We start from the raw sequence: 11,552 nt of genomic DNA, 5'->3' as shown, positions 1-11,552 counted from the left end.
GAAAATAAACCTGCAGGACTCAAACCCGGATAGAAGAGCTCTGAGGCCGGTCGTAAGGGCTCACACAAAGTTTGCTAGGCTCCGTGGGTTCTTCTGTTCACTCACTCACACGAAGTTTGCTAGGCTCCGTGGGTCCGGTTCTCTTGCACGCGGGAAGGGATACGTCTGGATTGCGCTCGGTGACGGGGAGAGGCTAGAGGTTGATCAGACCTCCGTTGCCTGTTTTAAATACACTGGGTCCGTAAGGATCCGCAGCACTTGGAGATCTTCACACAGTGTGAAATCTCCTCCTCCCTTGTTCATGGAGTCCTCCAACTTGGGCAGAAACCACTCAAGCCTCTTATACGGCTAGCAAGCCAATCACTAGCCGCCACATGTGAATAATTTAGAACTGGCCAATAATGGGACTCAAATTAGCATACAAATGGCGGGAACTTTTTGCAACGAGCATTTCTGTGCTGCAACAAAGAAATGCACCCTGCAAAGAAAGCTTCAAATTGGCAGGAAATTCTCCCTTGCACCGGGGTTCTCTTTTGCAGCGGAAAACTCCACCGTGCAAGGAAGCTATAATTTAGCGGGAACAATTTAGCAGTGCTAAAGCACACAAAAACAAAAATCACACCCTTTGGGTCGAGACAAAAGCATTATCCTACGTTAGTGGGATCAAGTCTTATGGGTAGGTGGGCCATAAATTAAATCCCACACCCTCTCCAAGTGTCAGTCCTGCCTGAGTGCTGCACTTCTTTTTTTAACTCTGTCCCCTTCCTGATCTGGTGTGTACCACATGAAGAAGCTGCTCATGCTACTTGTGGCATTTTTGTTGCAGGTTGGCCACCCCTGTCCTACATATTGCTAAATGTGGACAATAGAGGGTGAGTCAGTCATACACAGACCTTCCTAATGAGAAATACTGTCTTACATATGTAGTCACAAATACATAATGCATGTGTGTACATGTCTATAAAGACACTCACACTTGTAAATAAAGGCATATACACTTCACCTACACACAAACAGTTTCACACAGTTCATACACACATCCACATGTATGCATTTTCCCAAACACATGCTCACACACAAAGTGAATTTAAGCATCAAGTGCAAGAGAGTTGACTGATAGTAAGACCATAGCTTATAAAACAAAAATAGGGGTCTATTTTTCTTTATTAGGGTACATATAATAGACAATCCAAATGTAAAAATTAAAATCTTCACCACTTTTAATACTGGAAGGAGAGAATCTCACATAATCAAATGGATTCCTGGTGCAGAAGCTTTAAGAAAAACACCAAACACTGTGATAAAACAGCAAAAGACAACCACACAGAATGCAATAAAATCAACTTCTTATATGTTGTGGGGGTGGAGAGGAGAAAACCACCCCTCCCCACCAACAAATAATTAGAAACGTTCTTGAGTTTTGGTATATATCAGGGAGCCAGAAGCTCCTGTAACTTTAAGGAGAGAAATGTCAACAGCTGAGGCCCACTGATAGAAGCAGGCAACTGAACTGGGGCCAGCTACAAAAGAAGAGATATGTGGGGAGCTAAAGGGCTGCAAATAACTACCTAGTAGCTAGCTGTACAGCAATAGGCTAGGGCTCCAGATAGGAAGAGAATAACAACTCCAGCAGCCAGGAGAATGCTACTAAACTCATCATTAAGCTTAAGAGCACACCTTTCACTTGTCAGGGAAACACCTGACCAGAAGAGCTCATGGAATATAAGCTTGAGTCTCTGATACAGGACTAGTAATGCTTTGAACTCCATAAAGGGAAGAGCCCCTGCTAGCCTAAGGTGGCAAGGAGCAGAAACTACAAACCAGGTCCAATATGCCCAGGGACTAAGAGAGCTTGTGTGTGGGGGAGTTAGCTTTGATAGTAGTATGATAGCTCAGAGGGGACTTTTAACATGTTTAATTTTGAAGTAGTTTGCCTACCTTTGTTCTCCAGTTCAAACTGGAGTGGTTGTAGGGTTGGTTAGGCCATATAGTTTCCCAAGAGGTACTTCAGCTCTACTGAGGCCATGAAGGCCCAAATCTGTGTCTAAGAGGGAGACTGGGGCAGGCTGAGGCCAAGAGGGCTGACGTCCTATGCTAGGAGTCAACAGCTAGAGCAACCAGTGAGCTAAAGCCAAGAGGGCTGAAGCCTGTAGAGCGGGGTGGGCAATTATTTTGGGCAGAGGGCTGCTTACTGAGTTTTGGCAAGCCACTGAGGGCCACATGACAGGCAGCCAGGAGCAGATGAGTATTAATTTTCTAAATTTTTTTAGGGGCCCTGTGGACCGAATAGAATGGCCTAGTATGCTGTATCCTACCCGCAGGCCGCGTTTTGCCCACCCCTGCTGTGGGTCTTGCTCTTCACCAGCCTCTACAAGACACGGGAGTGGCTATGGGGAGGCTGGAAGCCATGGCTAAGGTTCTTAAGGTAGTTCAGTGCCTGCAGGCAAGACTGGTCAGAGAAGGGAAGGAAGAGAGGAAGCTGAAGGCTGCTGCAACTAATGTCCTCAAGGTGCTTTAGTGCTTGACAAGACTGCTGAGAGGGAGAGGAAGAGAGGTAAATTGAGGCTTGCCTTCAGGGCCCTGGGGTAGACTCCTAAAGAACTAAAACATCCATCAAGTTGTGGCAGGTGAGACAGAGGGTACCCTGTGGGGCCAAGGTGAGGTAGGGGTTGCTTGGCCACCAGAGCGTGTGATGGCCTCCCTTGGGTGAAAGATAGAGAGTCCTGTAAACTGGATTCCATGTCTCAACACCAGTTACAGGTGTGGTGAAAAGCACCTTGAAAATGACATGATTGAGAGAAACACTATAGTCTCCTGCAGTGCAAAAGTTTGGGACTGTCCCATGGGGTCCAGCACCCCCTCTGCAGAGTGATAAGACTGCCAGTGCTGTTTAACAGACCCATGTACGTGGTCTAGATTATATTCTACTCATGGCACTTGCTCTAGTCATCAGGCATGTGAATGCTGCAGGGCTGTGCCTACCCATGGGTTCATTAAGCATCCTAAACTCTCTTCTACAATGACAGTCCAGTCACTGCCGGCCTCCCTTCAGGGTCTTACTGCCTAGGGTTGCTGAGGGACTATGAGTCTGAAAATAATTTACAAATAAGTTTATTGCAGCGTATTTGCTACGAGAAGTGAAGCTTAACACTGATAAGACTTGCCAAGATGTGTAGTCCCCATTCTTTGAAATGGCTTAATATACGCAGCAAGTGACAAAGCAAAGCCAAACAAAATAACAGCCCTGCGCTTTAACAGAAAACAATTCGCTGTCAGGTGGCTGCTGTAAGTAAAGCGTCTTGCTTCAGAGCCCTGCTGCCTGGCTTGGAGTTTCCCGATGCCTAGGCAGAGCCTCCCTATGCCTGAAGAAGGGCGTTTGTGCCTGAAAGCTTGCAAAAAATTCCCCTCACCCCGCAACTATTCAGTCGGTCTCATAAAAGATATCCCGTCTCCCTAAAGACCCTTGCTTGGCTTTGAAGAATCACAGAGAGGAGGAGGAGCTTTTAAAGGCCCGGCTACACAAAGCCTATGCTGGGATGAGGATGAGGGTCTCGGGCTGCAGACACCTGTGAGCGCATCTGTGCCGGCAGAACGGGCGCCTGCAGCCGCATTTCCTCCCAATACTCGCCCGGGAGTCGAGGAGAGACCTGGTGCCCGGCGGGGCCGGTAGGGGTCGCTGTGGCGCAGGTGCGCGGCTTGAGGCGGGGAGGAGGAGGGACGGCCGGGCGCGCTGCATGCCGGGACCTGTCAGCGGCCGCTCCGGTGCGTTGCACTCGCGGGCTCTTCCGGCTCGAGCCGCGCAGGTAACCGCCGCCGCCGGCTGGGGGGTCATTCCCCTCCCCCCAGCTAAGCGGCCTCCGCAGCGGACTGTGGTGGCCGGCGCTGTCCACTGGGGCGGCCTTCAAAGCTGCGGTCCTGCCCCGGTGTGCGCCCCCCGGGAAGGGGCCGTGCGGGGACGAGGGAGGCGGGAGGAGATAGGCAGAGAGGCGCAGGCTCGTGCCCGCCGGGAGGACCCCCAGGCCCTGTGCAGAGAGGCGGGCGCTGCCCTGTAGCCGGCTCGTCTGAGATGTGGTGCCCCACAAAGTCAGGGTGGGCTGCCTCCAGCCCAGGCCTGTTTGTTGTGCCGCTGGGCGTGGGTACAGTAAAACTGTAACCCTGCTTAAGAAGGCCTCTGAAGACGTAGCGATTGATTGCTTGGGACAAATAAGAGGAAAATGGGGGAAGGAGTGAGAATCTGGGGCTTATAGTGAGTGCATCCCCTACCCCTCAGCCCTCAATGTTTCCAGGGCAGGGGGAGTGCCCTGAGTCCTGCCAGGTTAAGAACCGCTGCCTTAAAATGTGGCGTTGGGCTCCTTGAAGCCGCCCCTACCATGTACTGGGGTTTTGTGGATGATCCAGTATCAGGAGCTGACCGCGCAGTGTTATTTTACTGTGGATTGAGAATGCACTTCATCGGGGCCACTGGAAAATGAGACTTGAGGGAAGGTTTGTAGCCTTCATTTGCTGACTATCCTGGGTATTTGATGTACTTGTATTTTGTTTTGTTTTTATTTCTGTTGAGTCGGCAGATGCGTAAAAACCCTATAAGTGTGTGTCTAGTCCGCGTCTTTTCTCTGGGCCTGTCAAGTTACAAATTTAATCTGTGATACTGTTATAATAGGAGTTGGCTCCAGCTTCCCTTGTCCATATTTATTCTGGAAGTGCTTTATCAGCATATGAATACTTGTATATTGAACACCTATGGTTAGGCACTCCTAGTAACATTACTAACTATGTGTGTAAAAAGCTACACTTTTAAGAGCAGTTTTGCAGGTATAACTACATCAGAACTAGGGTTTCTTCTGGGGTGCTTGTGTCTGTCCATGATCACATCTCTTTACGTGGTCACAAATATTTTTTGGCTTAAGTCATTAGTGTAGGTCTGGCTTTATTTTCAAGCTGTTCTTGTGCAGCTGAAAGATTCTGTGTATTGAGCAAAACTGATGATTAGTCTTCTGTCATCTTCCCTCTGTTAGGGCAGTCTGGGTCTTAGAAGGGCAGGGAGAAGATAAGACTTCAGCAAGGACGAGAAAGAAGAGGAATGCCAGAAAACAAATTCCAAAAATGGCTGTGCTGTGTCAGACAAAGAAGAAACAGGGGTAGAAATACCAGTTGAAGGGAATATGGAAGGGAAGAATAGAAGTAAATTGCTTTAATATTCAAGTTGAGATTCTGTTTGAGTTCATTGGCTTACCAAATAAATAGCGTCAATCAGACTAGCAATTGAAAGAAGCTCAGAAATAAAACCTTCCTGAATTTTTTTAATTTTCTTCCATTTGAGAATTTACTGGGTCAAGAAGGGGTGTGAGATCAATTGTATTATCTAGTTTCTGAAAACAGAAATGAAAAATTAAAGTACTGAACCATTTAAAAATATTGTGACGTAATTATAGTGTAGTTTTTTTTCTGTTCCAAGCTGCTAAAATGACAGGGTCTTCTGGGTACAGCTATTGTCTTTCAGAGAGGGCTGAACAGTTGTAGAACTATCAGAATGCAAATGTGCAAGCCAAAAACTTCTGCCTCTTTAAACAGGGAAGACACATTGGAAACATACCTGCTGTTTTCAGCAGTATGTGGTAGCTAAACATATAGACCAGTCAGTGATGTTCAACCTTGTCCCTGTGCACCAGATAAGTCATGCAGGGTCAGTCTGTGCCCCAGACACAGTATGGGGTCGCCACGCAGGGTCTGTCTGTGGGTGTGATCTGGCATTGCCCAAGCCTGCTACAGTGACCAGGCACATCAACATGATCTGGCATTCGGGGCTCCCAGTGTTTCCAGAAATTTGGCCTTGGGGGAACTGAGGTAATTAATGTTGCCACCTTTCCCCTGCTGTCTGCAGAGACCCGCAGGCAACATGATGTGGCTCTATGGCTCTGATTTGACCATGGGCCAGATGCTGAACCCCACTAGTAAGGACCGATTCAGCCGAACAGCTAAACACATGCTTGACTTCAAACATGTGAATTAATCCCATTGATGTCAGTGGGACACCTCAGATACTTAAATGTTTTACTGGATTGGGGTCATAGTACCAAATGTAAAACTGCAATGAATTTAATTCTCTTCATGTTATTTTCCTTTTTTGTACACCTCCGTATTTGAGAAAGGGCATAAAGGAGTGGAACACCTGTTTGCCCAACTTCTAGTCTCAGAAGAGATCACTAAAATAGTTATGCCCTATGACTCTCTTGAAAATAATTTGTGAAATATATGAAATGAAATATACTTCAAAATATTCACAATCTAGATGATGTTTGGAATATGTATGGTATATGATGGGAGTGGGAAGCCTTCCTAACCTTTTTACCACAATCCAGAATTTTGACACAGCCGAGAGCTGCAAGACCAGAGGTCTGTGCACTGTACCTTAGCTCAGATAATGATGTTACATGACTTTCTTCATGACCTGCATTTAAACCGTCCAGAAGCCACTTATGTCCCATGTGCTATGATTTGGCTGTTCTTCAGATGATGCACTATCCTAATACAGAAAAGTCAGAAGAGAAAATACGTTTCTCTCTCAGCTTTGTTTCTTTGTTTTCTACTTTGTGTACTGTTAGATATAAAAAATAGACCACTGCACAAAAAGTTTTCTCATCTTTTTCCAACAATAAAGTATGTGAACACATACTTTTTTCTTATTTTAAAAACTATAGTAAATGTAGTCATACAAGAATAGTAAATATAGGACAGTGAAATTAAGAAGCATCTTGTTGCAGAGCCCAAGTTCTCAGGAGAAATAGAGAAGTCCTATAAAATGTGGTGCACTGCAGGCTTTAAGCATAATACTTGTGATGTAATGGATTTGGAGGTGTTTTGGAATAACTATGTAGAACAAAGCTATGTCAGGATAAAGGAAGAACTCAAGCTAGTTTAGAAAGGAGCAGTCATGGGAGATGGGTGGGGAGAGGATGGACACTGAGCTGAGACCTGAGCATTTGCTGTGGGTATCTAAAAAAATAATAATAATGCCTGTTTAGGTTAACACCAGCAGATGGAAATCCTTTAAATATGAGAGATGCATGTAGCCTGTTTTGTTTTTTGAAATCTTTTTTTCTCTCAATATGTTGTCCCTTCTGACTGGGGGGAGAAAACAAACAGAAATACCATAGGGCTGTCTCATGCTTGCACATAGACTCCTGAAGTGAAGATCTACAGGTGCATGCAGTTTTTCAGGCCTTGTGGATAAGAACAGTTCATACAGCAGAGCTGCCCATCTACAAATGGGAAAATTGTGGGATTCTACTATGTGATAGATAAGGCCTTAACACAGAGGGTTTCACTCAGATTATTAGGAAGAGGTCAGGGTGCACCTCACTTGTACCCATGACACTTCTGCCTGTGAATGTTTTGTCATGTTTGTGCCATGTTTTGTCACTGCAAGACTTGTTTGTCACTTGGCACCAGAGTATCTAGCTATGGCACATGTTCTAGTCTCATTTCTGTACCAGCTAGCCTGCCTTGTGAACTGCTGAGTTTAAAAAAAAAAAAAAAAAAAAAAAAAAGCTTGTCTTCTAATACACAAATGATCACTCTACAGACAACCTCCACCTTTTTTTATCTGTGGATCCAATTGTTAACAGTTATTCAGTATAGAAGAGCAGGTCCCCATCCATCTAGGGATATATGTAAACTAAAGGCAAGATATTTCAGCCTCACAGGACAAGCTATAAACCAATTATTAGTTGTTGTTCTGGGAGCCAGTGACGTGTAAGCAATACATTACAAAATAATACATCTCAAGGAACTTCTAGGTAAGAAAGCAATGTTTCTGTTCTTTTAACAATATTGATGCAACTTTGGAGAGCTTTCAGAAACTAGCAAATAATATCTGTAAGAGAATCTCTTTAATGTTTGAATTTGCTTGTGACATTATTAGGACTGTAGTTTGAAGATTTAATTAGAGATATGTAAAGGATTACATGTTTTAGGAAGCTTTGGAAAATACCTTTACAAATAAAGGGTCCACGTCAAAGAAGAAATGTAAACTAATATAGAAATTTAAGTTTTAGCAGGACAATACAAGCTCTATGAACTGGCATGAAGGGAACTGTAGTAAAAAAGAGACATTGAAATATGAAAGAAGCATAGGTCAAATATTCTTTTTTTTCTTAAATATGTAATTGAACGAAAGGGAAAAAGCAGTTCTGAAACTGATGGGTTTGGTGTATTTGTTTAGGGGGGCTGCTGTTTCAAATACAATTGTAGGTTATATAGTGATTAAGAGAATAACACAGAAAATAATGACCATTGGGGCAGATAAGGAAAGCAACTTCCAACAAATATTTCCCATTTGGATATACATTTTGCTACTAAAATCTGACTGGAGTTTCTAAACAGAGTCTGAAGAATCTGTAATATTTTTCTGGAATGATCAAAATGTCACCTGAAATGATGAATTCAGGTATTTGCTGGAGTTCCTTTTGTTTTGTACCTGAAATAGATGTTGTTTGTTTTATTTTGAGGAAAATACCTTTAATTATTTTGATTAGTTAGTAACCAGAAATAATTAGGATTTCCAGGTTTTATTATAGTGATACCTTAAATATAGAATTTTAGATACTTGCAGAGTAGTTCAGTTTTTTGATATAATAAGACTCATGTTTTCCATAAGTTATGAATCCAGGAGATGGGGACCATAGTGAACATCTAGTACAGGGGTAGGCAGTTTCTTCCAGCTGTGGGCCGGAATAACCAACCCCATGTCAGAGATGGGTAGTCAGACAGGTGCTTTGCACCCTGCAACCACATCTGTTTATCTTCCTGGTGGCATGGAGAGAGTGCCTTGCAAAAGAGTGCCCCCTGTCACCGAATGCTGCAGGCTTGAATGCTGACGGCTCTGGTCTGTGGGCTGTAGGTTGCCAACCCCTGATCTCGTCTAATCTGTACAAGCTTCCTCAATGAATTCTTGTTCAGACTAGAGCAGATCTCTTAGGAATACATCTAATAATGATTAAAAATGTGTGGTTGGTGGATAATCCACTGACTTTTACAGTAAATTAAATTGTTATCCATTAACTGGGGGTAGAAATGAAATTTGGCTGTACACGTTGGTGGCTTCCCAAGGGAAAAGTATAACAGAACATTATTTCAGAATGAATTCAAAGTGTGTGTGTGATGGGAGGAAGGGGAGTTAGTGCACTTAGTAGTAGTAATAATAATAATAATAGTAATAGCACTGCAGTTATGCAGTGTCGTAATATTTGAAACCATCTGAGAAAGAAAGATGATGTTTGTAATGCTACAGGGAAGTGACAAGTTTAGGTCCAGTAGCATAGGTATGATACAGCTTTTGAAATGTGAGGGTTATTCTCAGTGTGCTGTGTTGCTTTGAATAATAATTGAAAGAAAGTAGTAACTTCAAACAGTTCCTAATATTAGAGATTTCTATCAAAATATGACAAATTGTGAATAAAAGAGACTTCTTGGAGAGGAAGAACTGTAATTAAAGTAATTAGCTTTGATTGGAAAAACTATAACTTTGTTGATAAGGGAGTAAACATGCTTCCAGCTTCTGATTGGTGTCTTAAATGTAAATATTTTTAGGACAATTTTAACTTATTCATGCATTTTTTATTTCATTTCATTGGACACAGCAGTGTAATTGTTTATAGACTGGCTTCTTCAATTACTGAAAATTCCTTTGTCCTAATATGTATTGACTTGCCATTGTTCCTCTGAATTCATTAGTGACATGAAGTATCAACTATTTTCTTTAAGGCTGCAAATTACAATTATACATGTGGCAGTCATCTTGTCTTCCAGTTGGTCAAACACTTGTATGTATATTTTAATAAAAAAATATTTGTCAGTTACCAGCTTGGTATCTGGGTTTTATATTACAACCAAACAGATCAGTGTTAAAACATTGCTCTTATCCATAGTAAGTACTTCAATGGGCTATTAAAATATCTTCCAAATGTTTCTTATTATATTACAATTAGGGGTGCACCAATAAAAAAATGTTTTGGCCGATATTAATAGCTGATTATTAACCAACCATATCAGCCGGTGCTGATCTGGTACTGACATAAAAAAAAATTTTGGCGTGCTACAGCTGTCCAGGTGCTTAGAACTTGTAGTGGGGGTGCTTGAACTAAAGCTTATCAAATGAGCTTGAGTTCAAGTGCCGCCACTACCATTTTTAAGCACTGCCCCACAGCTGCCAGGACCCAGAATCCATAGCTGCAGGACTTTTGGTTCTGGCAGCCATGGGGCCTTGCCATGAGGGAGTGTCCCGTCAGCTGTGGGACCCTCAAACCTGGCAGCCATGGGGTGCCGCCACAATGGAGAATCCTGTTAGCTTCAGGACTCCCAATTCCAGCTGTTCATGGTGCATCCCTGCGGCTGGGTCTCCAGTGCAGGCGACCCTGCTACACATGCAAATTAAAGCTGGATAAAAACCAGCTATAAAAGTTTTGCATATTCTCCATATCTAATTTATATTAGATTAGGTGCTGTTTGCACCTTTTTATGCTGCGATAGTTAATTTGCACTTGTAGGTGGTCTAAATTAATTGAGCAGTTAACCTGGTAACTTCATGATGCGTGTAACGTGTAGAGGGGGCCTGATAGTAAGTCTAACAATGCTGGTGTTGGAAAGCACTTTCATACCTTTAAGCTTTTTCTCCCTGCCAGTAAGCATCACCTGAGCATATTTTAGACAGGCACCTGAAGAAAGATGCCTATCTTGAAAACAGGGAGACCATGTACTGAAAGAGTCAGAAATCTCACTGTTGTCAATTTACTGATATTTGGCAGCAGTAAACTCCTCCAAATCTCCTAAATAGCATAATAATGACAGGCACTGAAGCTTTGTATCTCAGCCTCCTTTGGGGGAAAATTAATGCAGCTGATGGGACTTTCCCTCAGGACAGTGCCCCGTGGCTGCCGGGACCAATAAATGAACACCTGACAGTATTTTTAATAACTTTCTTTAAGAAAGGAAAATTGGGGTGTTGCTGACTATGTTAAGGAACAATATACATCCTCTATAATCAAGATAGGATCAGAGGAGGGCCAAACTGAGGTACTGTGGGTCAGGATACAAAGAGGTCGCGGGGGGTAGGGGGGGAAGGGACTTGGTAGCGGGGGTCTATTATAGACTGCCACACCAGGAGGATGAGCTACACCTGGAATTCTCCAGACAGCTCGCAGTGGTCGTTGTCATGGGTGACCTAAACTGCCCTGACATCTGCTGGGAGGAGAAGCCAGCCAAATCTAACTGCCCACGTAGGTTCTTAACCTGCATACAGGACCTCCACCTAGCGCAGGAGGTATATGATCCCACTAGGGGAAACTCCTTACTGAACTTGGTGTTAGCTATAGGGGATGACCTGGTGGGGAATCTGCAGGTACAAGGTAACCTAGGGGATAGTGACCATCAACTGATTGAATTCGCAATCTGGCGAAGGGTGGGTAAACTAACCAGCAGGGCTGAAGTTCTAGACTTCAGAAAGGCTAACTTCAGTGTGCTCAGGAGATTAGTTAGTGAGGCATTAAAGCTCAAGA

At 43.6% G+C, this 11,552-nt stretch overlaps 1 protein-coding gene across 10 annotated transcripts in view; it reads left to right on the top strand.

The window, feature by feature from the left end:
• The first annotated feature begins 3,715 nt into the window (after window positions 1-3,715).
• DOPEY1 (dopey family member 1) overlaps window positions 3,716-11,552 on the top strand; it is a 107,436-nt gene continuing 99,599 nt past the window's right edge. For 8 of the 10 annotated variants that reach the window (XR_003096211.1, XM_025215328.1, XM_025215329.1 and 5 more), the window contains exon 1: window positions 3,716-3,803. The gene's annotated coding sequence lies outside the window, so the exon portion shown is untranslated. The other 2 variants (XM_025215323.1, XM_025215330.1) reach the window with 1 other exon arrangement.

Source organism: Alligator sinensis, unplaced genomic scaffold, assembly GCF_000455745.1.
Source record: "Alligator sinensis unplaced genomic scaffold, ASM45574v1 scaffold180_1, whole genome shotgun sequence".
Classification (NCBI taxonomy): Eukaryota; Metazoa; Chordata; order Crocodylia; family Alligatoridae; genus Alligator; species Alligator sinensis.
Note: the sequence above shows the minus strand (reverse complement) of the source record. Positions and strands in the feature narration are given on the sequence as shown.